Source organism: Brachyhypopomus gauderio, chromosome 16 (genome assembly GCF_052324685.1).
Source record: "Brachyhypopomus gauderio isolate BG-103 chromosome 16, BGAUD_0.2, whole genome shotgun sequence".
Lineage (NCBI taxonomy): Eukaryota > Metazoa > Chordata > Actinopteri > Gymnotiformes > Hypopomidae > Brachyhypopomus > Brachyhypopomus gauderio.
Genome location: NC_135226.1, coordinates 9,551,388 through 9,565,340, shown reverse-complemented (window position 1 = coordinate 9,565,340; position 13,953 = coordinate 9,551,388).

Here is a 13,953-nt window from a genome sequence, read left to right as displayed (position 1 = left end):
AACAAATCACTAAATCTTTACACACTGGCAGATTTCCCACAGATCCCAATTTTTTTCAAAATTTCCCATAAATGCTCTCAATCAGTATCAATGTATTTACATATCTCATATAATCTGATGTATACCTGGAATATTAAACTACATATTGCAGTTATTACCCACAGTGATCTTGAGCTGTGGTAGCTAGACTGCAATGGATCAAAGAAATAAATATGTATTTGAGTCTATGTATGGAGGATGTGAAGGGGGTAATAGAATGCATAAGAGGGGCAAAAGGAGTGAAAGGTAGGTTGGCTAACATTCCTCTGATGGACGGGGAGAGGGGAACTATGCCATTCTTCCTACCCAGAGAGCAATTACTCTCTCTTGAACTCCCTGCCAATATCTCCAAAAACCTTAGACAGCTGCCCCACATGGGAACTCCAGCTTTGGTTTTAACTTGAAGGTTGTCAAAATAAGAGTCAGTTGTGTGTGGGGGGAGGGGGGGTGCCAAAGGTAATGGACAGAATGGGATGAAATAAAAAAGAATATGAGAGAGATGGCACAGAAAAGTTTGAAAGAGCAGGTGTTGTTAGAAATTGGGTGGAGGAATTTTTGATTTTTTAAATCACAACTGTAATTTGTTTTCACTAATATTCTGCTATGGCTGCTGATAAAATAAAAGATTTCACAGAGCTTATTTATCATTGACGATGCAGCAGCAATGAACTACTGTACTACTGTTTCCTGATATAGGACCACTTAAACATGGATCACTTCAATACTGTAATAATACTAAAGTATTCCTATGTGGTTTTCCACAGTCTTATGTCTTAAAACATTTTAGTTCTACTGAGCTTGTACATATTCAGATGTACATGTTTTCAGTGTCAAATGACAAAAAAAACAAAAAAAAAAAAAACCATGTTTCAGAGAAGACAACACAATTAACATTTCCTTTTAACTTCTCAGCAGTTGAAGTAAGAGTGCAGCTTTTTGTGATTATAGAATTTATACTGCTCCCAAATGTTGATCATATCAATTGAGAATGAAATTATGATCGTATCAATGTATCATTTTACATCAAATGTGGAACCTTCAAATATAGAGCATCACTTTCAAGCACACAGTGCCAAGAAACTTGCAAACTGCTTGTGTAGAAAAGTGTGTGTGAGAGTAACGTCTGTTAAACAAACAAAGAGATAAGCTTCAGTTAACTGCTGGGCACCCATGACATATCAGTGAGGAACAAGAAAGGATTGCAGTTACAGTGGTGTGTGTGTGTGTGTGTGTGTGTGTGTGTGTGTGTGTGTGTGTGTGTGTGTGTGTGTGTGTATGAATGTCAAAATAACCTAGAGGTCACCTACAATGGGATCCCTTCAATCCAGTCAGAGCTGGCGGTGATACTTTCCAGAACCACCACGATTCGTCAGTCTTCAGATTCTTGACGGCCAGTCAAAATAGCCCTGAGCCCCAGCGTTGGTGGAGCCGGGCCTCTCTCCACCGCGCCTTAGACATCCATCCCTCCGAGCCTCCTGTAAACCTCCGCCGGCCTGGCTACAGTGGCTTTAATCCCGGGACTTTTCGACACAGGAGGCATCGGGCCTGGGGCTTAGTGTGCATTCACAGCAAGGATGCGGGGCAAGGGAAGAGATCGCTCCAGAGAGTGGCGGAGGAAAGCCGAGGGTGGAGATGACTGATGTGTAGATCTGGAGCTGACATAAACCCCCCAGCAGATACTGCCTCTACTTACCATCCTCAGCTAAAACCAGTCTTGTATTTCTGATCCACGCTACAAAAATGAAGTGAAAGAGCAAAAATTAAGCCAAAGGAAAGAAATCTGTAAAATATCGGATACTCTTAAAAATGGCATCTGAATGTTAGCATTAATGCCGTTCAATGTTAGCATTAATGCCGCTTAATGTTAGCATTAATTGCAGCTCAATGTTAGCATTAATTACAGCTCAATGTTAGCATTAATTGTCCCTCCGGAACTAAACATCACACAAAGCCTAGCGTGGGACTCTGTGCCTTTTGTAGAGTTGTGTACAGCTATATGAAGTGAGTTGAATGACTAGCGTTCTCAGCAGTGATGTGTGGCTTCTAAACATGGCTCTCCTCGGCTTCCTCGTGATATCTCTTTATGTCCCTACCAGAGCTTGGCTGATGGATCCCAACTTGATGTCCCAAACCTCTGAGGAAAAAAGCAAGAATGAAGAACTATAAATGTTTAATGCTTTTGCAGCATTAAAACAGATTCGGGAGGTTAATATAAAGTGGAACACGTATCAAGCGCCAGAGATTCTGCCGTGCTTTTCACAGATCTGGCATTTGCGAAAATTACTGAATCAATTAATTTATGTGCCAATAGATCAGTGGCACCTCCTGGACCAATATTGCAGTGTATTTCCCTCTTGTTTCATCATGTCAGTGACAGTTATAGTTTCCAATATTCTATTTATTCTGGACGTCTGCCAAGTTCTACACTGGCAGAGCTGCCAGACGGCATTTTAGTCTAGTTGTCAAAAAAGAAATTTGAAGCTTGACATTTTTTTATGTTTTGTCCTAATCCCTGGAATATAAGGAATACGAAACAACAAGAAAAGAAGCGATTACCAGGAAATTTGAAAATCCAGATATGTTTCTTCCTCTGGCAGTTTCTCTTCGTGTGATGTGAAGGTAACAAAAAGGTTTCCCATCTTGGGCTGGTGCTGGAGGGAAACCTTTGATGCCGAGGAGAGCCTGATGGGTCCCTAAAGAGTCTTCATGAAAGTGTCGTATCCTGCAGCAAAAAATAGTCCCCTATAGGGACATTCCCCAAAATGGTGATGGGGAGGAGAAGAAAGAAAGAAAGAAAGAAAGAAAGAAAGAAAGAAAGAAAGAAAGAAAGAAAGAAAGAATGAAAGAAAAGAAGGAAGGAAGGAAGAACAAAAGAAAAGTCCATGAACAGATGAAAGAACTGTAATTTCCAAAGCTCAGAATAGGATATTTCTTCATGTTATTACTTTTAGGGGCTTCAAATGTGTTGAATGAAAGATTATTTACAGAAGGTTTGTGAGGTGCTCTGTGGAAAAAAAGCAAAGGAGGGAGATCTTTTTTCTTTTCTTCTCTGTGGCTGACACTGTCACAGGAAGCAGCCTGTTAAATGTAGGAAAGTGCTTGGTTTGTCTCTTACTCGCTCACGTTCTCTTTCTCTCTGCCACACGGCCACTGTGTGTCATTGTCGTTTGAACCTCTGCCTCCAGGATCAAAGCATGCAGAAAGAGTGCAGGTCGCTTTCAAACCAGTGATGTGTTGAAACACACTGTGTATGCCCTTACACACACATGCGCACACACACACACACACACACACACACACACACACACAGGCGCGCGCAGGTACACAAACACACAAACCCAATGAGGCGCGCACACACCCACCCACATACACACACACACACACACACACACACACACACACACTATGTGAAGAGCTGTTGGAACTCTGGTGATGGTACCATGTGGCTTCATGATAAGCATAAGAGGTAAGTGGGCGAGGTGTGATAGGAAATTTTGAAGCGTTCTAGAAATGAGACTGGACCACGAGGAATCCCTACATTTGAACATGGGTTCATGGATTTTATTTTCAGTCGTCACTTTGTGAGAAATGGAGATATTGACTCATACAAAAGGCAGCGTTCGGTGTTTGCAGTAATGCAACATCCTCACAGGCTGCCATGACGTAAGCGGCTTTGCCTCAAACATTGTGCGACCTCTGCTTTGTTAATGGAGGCTGTCTAGCATCTATCATCACTGTAATCATTTTTTGTTAAATAAAGAGTCACAGAAGAAGTGAAGGATTCACATTAACCAGCACAAATTCACCAGATAGGTTAAAAAAAACAGGCATAATAAATTCAGCATATCTACCATGCTTTAGCTTTTCAAAGTCTGCATGTCATGACACTACTGTTATGGATGCTGAAGCCAGGCTCACCGGGGCGTCTTTGAGTGCTACGAGTCTGAGTGGAGAACGGTGCTTGATTATAATGATCTTCTGACCCCTGCTGATTCCTGAGGATCTAGACTGCCTGTGATCAGGGGGAGCCTCGGGCGGATCGCCGCGGGATCAGCCCGCCACCCCAACATAAATATTACATTTGTAAAATAGAGAAGAATGCTAAACATTAAGAAAATGTGTGTGTGTGTGTGTGTGTGTGTGTGTGTGTGTGTGTGTGTGTGTGTGTGTGTGTGTGTGTGTGGTGGCAGGCGGTGCAGGAGGGTAAATAATGCAGATCACATTCAAGTCTTGGGGAACAGACAGAAATACTTAGACCTGTGATAGTTCAGGTGTAGTATGAAGAGCACCCAAAAGACACACACCTCACACACCCACCCACACCTCAAACACACCTCACCTCACACACAGACCCCACTGTACACTTCCCACACATACCCACACACATCACACACACCCACACCTCACACACAGACCCCCTATACACGCCCACACATCAAACACCCACACCGACCCCACCATACACTCCCCACACCTCACACACCCACACACCCCCACAGCTCACGCACAGACCACCCTATACACACCCCACATACACCCACACATCTCACACACACCCACAGCTCACACACAGGCCTCCTATAAACACCCCACACACACCACACCCCCCACACCCGACAAACACTCACTCAACACACACCCCATGCCCCCACACATCACACACATGCAACACATTGTCACACCTCACGCAAACAGACCCCACACAGCCCCAAACACCTCACACACACACATACATTACAATCATTACAATCTCCAACAGCCCACACGTCAACTCCCCCCACACACACACCCCCAAGTGCTTGGAAACTTTGAAGCAGCTGAACACCGAGCTCTGCGTGTGTAAGGGCCGCTGTGTCATGTTGGAGCAAATCATGCCCTGACAGTGAGGCCGGGAGGGGCGGGGCCAGTGGAAGGGGGCGGGGCCAGTGGAAGGAATTAACAACCCCAAATGTAAGGTGATGTAACCCACATCCCAGTGTGGACGCAACAGCAAAGATGGTTAACTGGTCTCAAGGACAGTGTCTCAGAAAGCCAAAACGCATTGGCAATGGTCCATGAAAAGACAGACGACTTCCCCTGTCTTGAAGTGCAGTAAAGTAAAGTATGTAAAGTAAAGATGTGAGAGAGAGTGTGTGTTTGCCAATGGCTTATTTCACAAAACACACAATCGCATGCGTAACACAAAAAACGCTGCCGCAATGTCTGTCATTGTCTAAAAAAAAGTGCTTAAAAGCAAAAGCTTTTTATAAAATTTTCTTTGATAGGGAACCTCAATAGCTATGATTAATGATTTGGGCTCTGTCAGCAAAACTCTATTGTTATAGATTGCATCTAATTCTCATTGTACATGTTACAATGACAATAAAGACATTGTAATTCTAACCTGTATGTTTGATTATGAAATCCTAGTGATATTAAAATATATAATAATCCTCCCACTATATACTAATATACTATATACAAACTATAACTATGTATTTACATTTACAGCATATTTAATATTAGTTCTTTAGTTGAGCCCTAACTCAAGAGTTTACATTCGTGGCACTTAGCAGATGCCCTTATCCAGAGCAACCTGCAAAAATGCTTTGTCATCTACTCATAGATTACTTCATAGGCATCGAAAAGAAAACATTAATCATAAAGAACAAATAAATGATATTTCAGCAATTATTGTATGCACAGCTACTCAGGTTATTTAATCAATTACTTTAGTTTCAGTTTGTGAGTGGAGGAAAGCTGAGAGTTTTGCTCTCAATAAACTTAAACACTGCAAACAAATCATGTGTTACTTTGTAATTAGTCCATAACTTTTATATGCCTAATTTTAGAAAACATTGTTTACTACCATACCAGTATGGTAAATGGAGAGGAACAAGCTAACATGGCAGCCTAAAGAGAAACGCAGAGGAGAGCTGGACGTCTAGGGTCTGCTGGTAGGCAAACTGACAAATTAAGATGAATCAATCAAGATGGAGGTTCAAAGTTTCTCAAAAGAAAGATGCTGAAAAGCATGAAATGACAAGCAGTCATTCTTGGGTACATTAGCTGTGTTTGCTTGCTTTGAGAATCACATAGTATGCACTCGTGTCATTGGATCTTTTGTGTTCATAATTAGGCTGGCTAACGGAACTGTAAACACGGAGCATTTGATTTAAAACGCCTTAACCGTATTAGCTATGTGTCAATCTTTGTTATGGACTGTACATTGTTGCATGGGATCATTGCCATTCTGCAAATATAGTGCTACTGTCTGCCCAGTGAGGTAACCAACTTCGCTTCGGTTTCCTCATGGTCCATGACTCACTTTGACCCTGCAATACTTTTATGCTGATATTATGCTGATATCAGTCAAAAACATTTACTGTACAGGCAGGTCCAGAGGAAAGTGCAGATGCCAAGCTGTAGAAGGAACAACCAGGCAGGCCTGGTGATCAAAGGTACAATAGACTGGATGATGCTATCAGCAAAATCTGAACCCATTCCTCCTTGTTTCATAGAATAATGATGTGTATAATGAGTGATTATGACCTCATTATGACCTCATCATAATGAGGTGTCCATCTTGCACAGATTTCTTTTTCTTATTTTCTTCTTCCACAATATGAAATATAACGTTCATGTATGGTATCTACATCTGAGAACAGTTTATGGCAGTTTATTACATATGCTATATGCACATATTCCAAGCATAATTGATCAATATTGGAGTGTCATTGAGAAATTCAGTATTACATTGACAGTAGCCATCCATTTGCCATCAATTTCTTCATAAAGTTTTTAGGCCAAATGATGTACTTATCTAGTTATAAGTAAAAAAAAAAAAGATTTTTGGATCTTTAATGCATGATGACCTTTAATACATACTGTGAACAGTTGTGTCTCCATCAAACAAGACGATATAAAAAAATTAACATCATTAATGTCCCAGAAATCCAGCTGGGAAAAAAAACTGTTGTTTTAATAATTCATACAGCAAAGGGTTAATTAAAACCAGCTCCACAAATCATGGTTACTGTTCATATTCACCATAATTCATACCTCACTGAATTAAATGTAGATGCTTTGTTCTTCAGCAGCAGTATGAATGCAAAAACTATTTCTGGTGCAGGGCTGAGTGCTGAAAGAATGATCTGATTCTTAAGTAACTGGTCTACAACACGCTTGTTGAGTAATTGTGAATTAAGCTGTGTATAATGTGTATACCAAAATATCTGAACCCAAGAATGACATTGTTTAATTGTTTAGTAATGTGGTAAATTTGTAGATTATTCTTCTTCAATTGTCTATGATTATCCACAACATTCCCCAAGTAATCATTAACTAGTGTAAGTGTCATCACAAACTGACATTGCACAACGCTCATTAAATCTCTCTAAACCATGTGGAAACAGACAGATTGAAGATGAGCAGTCCTTGATTTATTTTCTTGAAAGCAAACTGAATTGTCGGCATGGAAAATCTCATCAAAGTTGCTTCAAAAGCTACTGTGACATGTGAAAGAATGGCAGGGTTGGTGAAGTTGTCTTTTCTATGTGCCCTGACCAGTGAGAACCTTTGACACTTCCCATATGATTAGGAGTAACCAGAGCTATCAACTTCAAACCTTTACATTTATCTGTGTTTTCCTACCTCACACACACCATCTACTCACCTAGACAGTCAGAACTTCAGCAGAATGTACCATTTTTACCCTTTTGGAATGCACATTTTTTTATTCATGAGCTGAAATGAGCACCCCAAAACCTGATTTCTCACCGGTGCTGGTAATAACATTACTATATCAAGGAAAAGGCAAAACAAGTGTCTGGGTCTTAAATTTTTAAACCCCAAGACCATAGTTAAAGCAGTCCAGACACAGTCTAAATGTTTTGCTGATGGAAGAGTAGAGCTTAAGACATAACTTGCCTCAGACCTGACAAAGATTTACTGTTTCGCAGGGACCGACCACACTTACAGATAATTAAACATTCAGAGGGAAGATTTTCATTTTACAAATGTACATATCAGTTTGCTCTTGCATTGATTGTGGAACAACAAGGTAGGCTAATCTCTCAAGGGTGGTCTATCTTACCAGCACAATACTTTGAAACTTCTTTTGCGCTCTTAATGTCCACAGAAAATAAGTTTTGGTACTTGTAGTGTGCAATGTACCAAGTACATACCCAGTCTAGCCTACGAATGATCAGCTTTCTTGATATTTGTTCATAATTTGTACAAACAGAAATGTTCTTTGAACATACTGAAATGTTCTTTAACTTGTCTCAGTAGGGAACATCATGGGTACATTTTTGGTTCAGTAACTACAATACTGCAATTTTATATCCCTGAGCTGCATACAATGCAGCACCTTATCAAAATACATGACATGTTTCAAAAACACGTTTCCCCAAAAATAAAACTTAAAAATCAAATTGTTCATTATGTTAGCTCTTAGTGTATATGTTGTAAAATAGATCTAGCACCTTTACATAATTGAAAAAATAATAATTAAAGCATTATTCAGAGAAAGAGGACATAACCAGTAGACTACATATACACACGCCCAAGGGGAGGGGCCCAGGGCTGTAACGTGACACTAAGCAATTAAGGGCGTACTCACACTAGGCACGGTTTGCTCGTTCCGTGCTGGGGCCCGGTTATCCCCCTCCCCACTCCCCCTCTGGCCTGCACTCACACTGGCTTCATCAACCCGGCCCGAGCATGCTTACGTCACCACAACGTGACTTTATTTGGAAAAAAGCGCGCTCGCACAACACTATGGAGTTCACGATTCTCTTTTTATTGTATTTTTGGAGTCGTTTTGGGAGTGCAGAAACACGGTGCAAGCACAGATTTATCAATAATTTAACACAACGATTGTCTGCTAATCGCTTTGCCGCTATGACTGTTTAACGTGAGCGTCGCATCACTGACGTCATGTTTGAGTTCCAGCGAAATGAACCAATCAGACGAGGCACCAAGCGGGCCCGAGTCCACATGAATCGTGCCCTGGCCCACCTCTTCAAGCGGGCCCCAGCACGGTTAACTGATCCGGGCCCGGGCATGGTTGGAGCGCTCACACTAGCCAAACGAACCGTGCTTCGGCAGGGAACCGTGCCCGGGCCCGGATCACAGAGCCTAGTGTGAGTACGCCCTTAGATTCATCATAGTTCGATACTTCCCCACATAGTGTAATGGCCTTAAATCTAAACAAACTACTGTGTGCTAGGCTCTTTCTCCTTGAATGTTCAAGAGAGAATTTTGTCCTGTTCTTACAGACAGATAAGCACAACAAATGTGACTCTAATCTGGCATGAGATTAGAAGTTAATGAAAAAAATAGCAATTAATACCAAAGATAAATAAATAGCAGAACATCTGTTAATGTAAGATCTGGAAACTGTAACGGATCACTGAGCAAGCTTAGAAGCTCGAAAGCTTGGATGAGAATAAGAACTACAAAAGTTGCGCAATGTAAGTTAAATGTTTTCAGTTTGTCCATCACCATGAAGCAGCACTGAATTCTGCATTTGTTTTGTTGCTTTCTCAGGTAGAAGAGCGGAATGATCTGAAATCTACTCTGCAAACGTAGTGTGGGATTTCAGACCAAGAACATGGCGGCATGTCGAGTTCTGCTGTGCCAACCATGACAGGAGTGATTTAAAGACTCACAATCAAAAGCTGTAAAACTATTTTTTTTATTTGAATTGCTTGTGAACATTTGAATTGCTTGTTTCTGTGTCACGGAGTTGTTACACCTGAGAATGAGGCATCGTAATGGTGTAATCTTCAATAAAAATTTGGAATGTGAATTAAATATGATGTGGACATCAGTGGATTTAAATTAAATGATTTAGAAGTCCAGAGATTTTCTTCCACTTACAGATGGAAAAAATAATTGCATTAATTGTTTTATACTGGCATTCATTCACTCCAGACATGGGCACCCACATGGTCTCATGGTCTTTTCATAATACCCATTTCAACAAGCTTCTAAGATTTGACGATTCAAACCTATGGCAGCTCCGCTCTTGTCTGGAGCATTTCTCTTTGTCTCCTTGGCTCTGAGATGACACCATTGAGCCTAAATCCATAGGACTGATGTCTTGGTATGCACAGCACAGCACGGGGTGACATCTCTGCTCAGGTGTGATAAAGCCTTCTTTTTATGTTGCCGAGACGCGCGTTTAGAGAAAATAGAGCGGTTAGTGACATCTCTCGTTGGCATTTCTGTTCAGGGTTGTTATGACTATGGCGACGTGACCTTGGCGTGCGGACCGCGTTTAAAACATGCTCTAAATGACTCCTGTCCGCAACCCGAAATACCTCACTAAATGTCATAATAACGGCTGTCCACGGGGCAATTAAGCTGGCCATTCATTTAGGCGGTGCCGTCAGACGTCTCATTTTAATATCCTGCTTCCCCCCCCCCCCCCCGAGAGCGCTAAACGTGCGTCTTTGTGTGTGCTCACGGATTCATTAAAAAAATCCACCGGGACGGTCATCATCAGTCTCTCTTAGTTAAAAACGAGATTAATGTGGCCATTTACACAAAAGGGCCGTGGCTTTTTATGCTAGGCCCTGAAACCCCAGTGACCACTTCCTCGTGATGAGTCAAGTGCCGTGACAGAAAAGTGCCAGCTGAAAAGATGAAATTACAATACGAGTGTTATGAAAGCCCCATTAGTTGACAGACATTTATATCATGGATGTCAGAGCCAGAGATTGTACCTGTTAGAACTGTCACTGGTGTCAGAAAGAATAAATCCTCTTTTTCTCAAGGGCCATGTGGCCGAACTGAGGACGTTTTTTGTTCCCCAGTTGCTCTGAGCCAATTCTGCATCAAGAGAAGCAGAGCAGAGATCTCAGACTGGGTTGTAATATGAAATTCACTGGTGTAATTGGTTGTGTAAACACTACTGCAGCATATGCAAGCAGAAGGGTGACTGGCCAGGATGGGAGGCATGGGAGGCTATGAGTGTACCTTACTACTGCAGATCTATTCCTTATGAGTGTACCTTACTACTGCAGATCTATTCCATATGAGAGTACCTTACTACTGTAGATCTATTCCATATGAGTGTACCTTACTACTGCAGATCTATTCCATATGAGAGTACCTTACTACTGTAGATCTATTCCATATGAGTGTACCTTACTACTGCAGATCTATTCCATATGAGAGTACCTTACTACTGCAGATCTATTCCATATGAGAGTACCTTACTACTGCAGATCTATTCCATATGAGTGTACCTTACTACTGCAGATCTATTCCATATGAGTGTACCTTACTACTGCAGATCTATTCCATATGAGAGTACCTTACTACTGCAGATCTATTCCATATGAGAGTACCTTACTACTGCAGATCTATTCCATATGAGTGTACCTTACTACTGCAGATCTATTCCATATGAGTGTACCTTACTACTGCAGATCTATTCCATATGAGAGTACCTTACTACTGCAGATCTATTCCATATGAGTGTACCTTACTACTGCAGATCTATTCCATATGAGTGTACCTTACTACTGCAGATCTATTCCATATGAGAGTACCTTACTACTGCAGATCTATTCCATATGAGTGTACCTTACTACTGCAGATCTATTCCATATGAGAGTACCTTACTACTGCAGATCTATTCCTTATGAGAGTACCTTACTACTGCAGATCTATTCCATATGAGTGTACCTTACTACTGCAGATCTATTCCATATGAGTGTACCTTACTACTGCAGATCTATTCCATATGAGTGTACCTTACTACTGCAGATCTATTACATATGAGTGTACCTTACTACTGCATATCTATTCCATATGAGTGTACTTTACTACTGCAGATCTATTACATATGAGTGTACCTTACTACTGCAGATCTATTCCATATGAGTGTACCTTACTACTGTAGATCTATTCCATATGAGTGTACCTTACTACTGCAGATCTATTCCATATGAGTGTACATTACTACTGCAGATCTATTACATATGAGTGTGCCTTACTACTGCAGATCTATTCCATATGAGAGTACCTTACTACTGCAGATCTATTCCATATGAGTGTACCTTACTACTGCAGATCTATTCCTTATGAGTGTACCTTACTACTGCAGATCTATTCCTTATGAGAGTACCTTACTACTGCAGATCTATTCCATATGAGTGTACCTTACTACTGCAGATCTATTCCATATGAGAGTACCTTACTACTGTAGATCTATTCCATATGAGAGTACCTTACTACTGCAGATCTATTCCATATGAGTGTACCTTACTACTGCAGATCTATTCCATATGAGTGTACCTTACTACTGCAGATCTATTCCATATGAGAGTACCTTACTACTGCAGATCTATTCCATATGAGAGTACCTTACTACTGCAGATCTATTCCATATGAGTGTACCTTACTACTGCAGATCTATTCCATATGAGTGTACCTTACTACTGCAGATCTATTCCATATGAGAGTACCTTACTACTGCAGATCTATTCCATATGAGTGTACCTTACTACTGCAGATCTATTCCATATGAGTGTACCTTACTACTGCAGATCTATTCCATATGAGAGTACCTTACTACTGCAGATCTATTCCATATGAGTGTACCTTACTACTGCAGATCTATTCCATATGAGAGTACCTTACTACTGCAGATCTATTCCTTATGAGAGTACCTTACTACTGCAGATCTATTCCATATGAGTGTACCTTACTACTGCAGATCTATTCCATATGAGTGTACCTTACTACTGCAGATCTATTCCATATGAGTGTACCTTACTACTGCAGATCTATTACATATGAGTGTACCTTACTACTGCATATCTATTCCATATGAGTGTACTTTACTACTGCAGATCTATTACATATGAGTGTACCTTACTACTGCAGATCTATTCCATATGAGTGTACCTTACTACTGTAGATCTATTCCATATGAGTGTACCTTACTACTGCAGATCTATTCCATATGAGTGTACATTACTACTGCAGATCTATTACATATGAGTGTACCTTACTACTGCAGATCTATTCCATATGAGAGTACCTTACTACTGCAGATCTATTCCATATGAGTGTACCTTACTACTGCAGATCTATTCCTTATGAGTGTACCTTACTACTGCAGATCTATTCCTTATGAGTGTACCTTACTACTGCAGATCTATTCCATATGAGTGTACCTTACTACTGCAGATCTATTCCATATGAGAGTACCTTACTACTGCAGATCTATTCCATATGAGTGTACTTTACTACTGCAGATCTATTACATATGAGTGTACCTTACTACTGCAGATCTATTACATATGAGTGTATCTTACTACTGCAGATCTATTCCATATGAGTGTACCTTACTACTGCAGATCTATTCCATATGGGTGTACCTTACTACTGTAGTTCTATTCCATAAAGGCAGTAAATCCTTAAGTGATTATTGAATAACAGTAGTAACAATTTTATGTAATTATTTCAAGAATAATTGAATTGCCACATGGCAAAAAAAGCCATCCTGACCATCCCATTATAACAGACAGGTTGCTAGAAACCACTGAAAAATGAAATCTTTTCACACATCTTTTTCACCCACACCTGTAAACATGTACTGCTGTCGCACCGCTATCTTGATTGACAAGACAAAACAGATGCCGGGAAATCATCCTGCTTTTAGTTTATGAAGTGACACTTCTAGCATCAAGTAATCAGCCCTAGATACTAGTTGTAGCCCTTCTACCAGCTCACGGAAGTTGGGAAGTCAGTCATTTTCCTGCTGCCAGAGCGACAAAGCCACAGCAGTAACCACCCCTACCTTGTGGTCTCGCTGGCCAGCATATTCTGACTTATTCTGCCCTTTTTACTCTGTGTAGCAAGTAGCATTTGGAGGTTGTTTCCCTTCCCTTACTTGCCACTCGGTTTGAGATC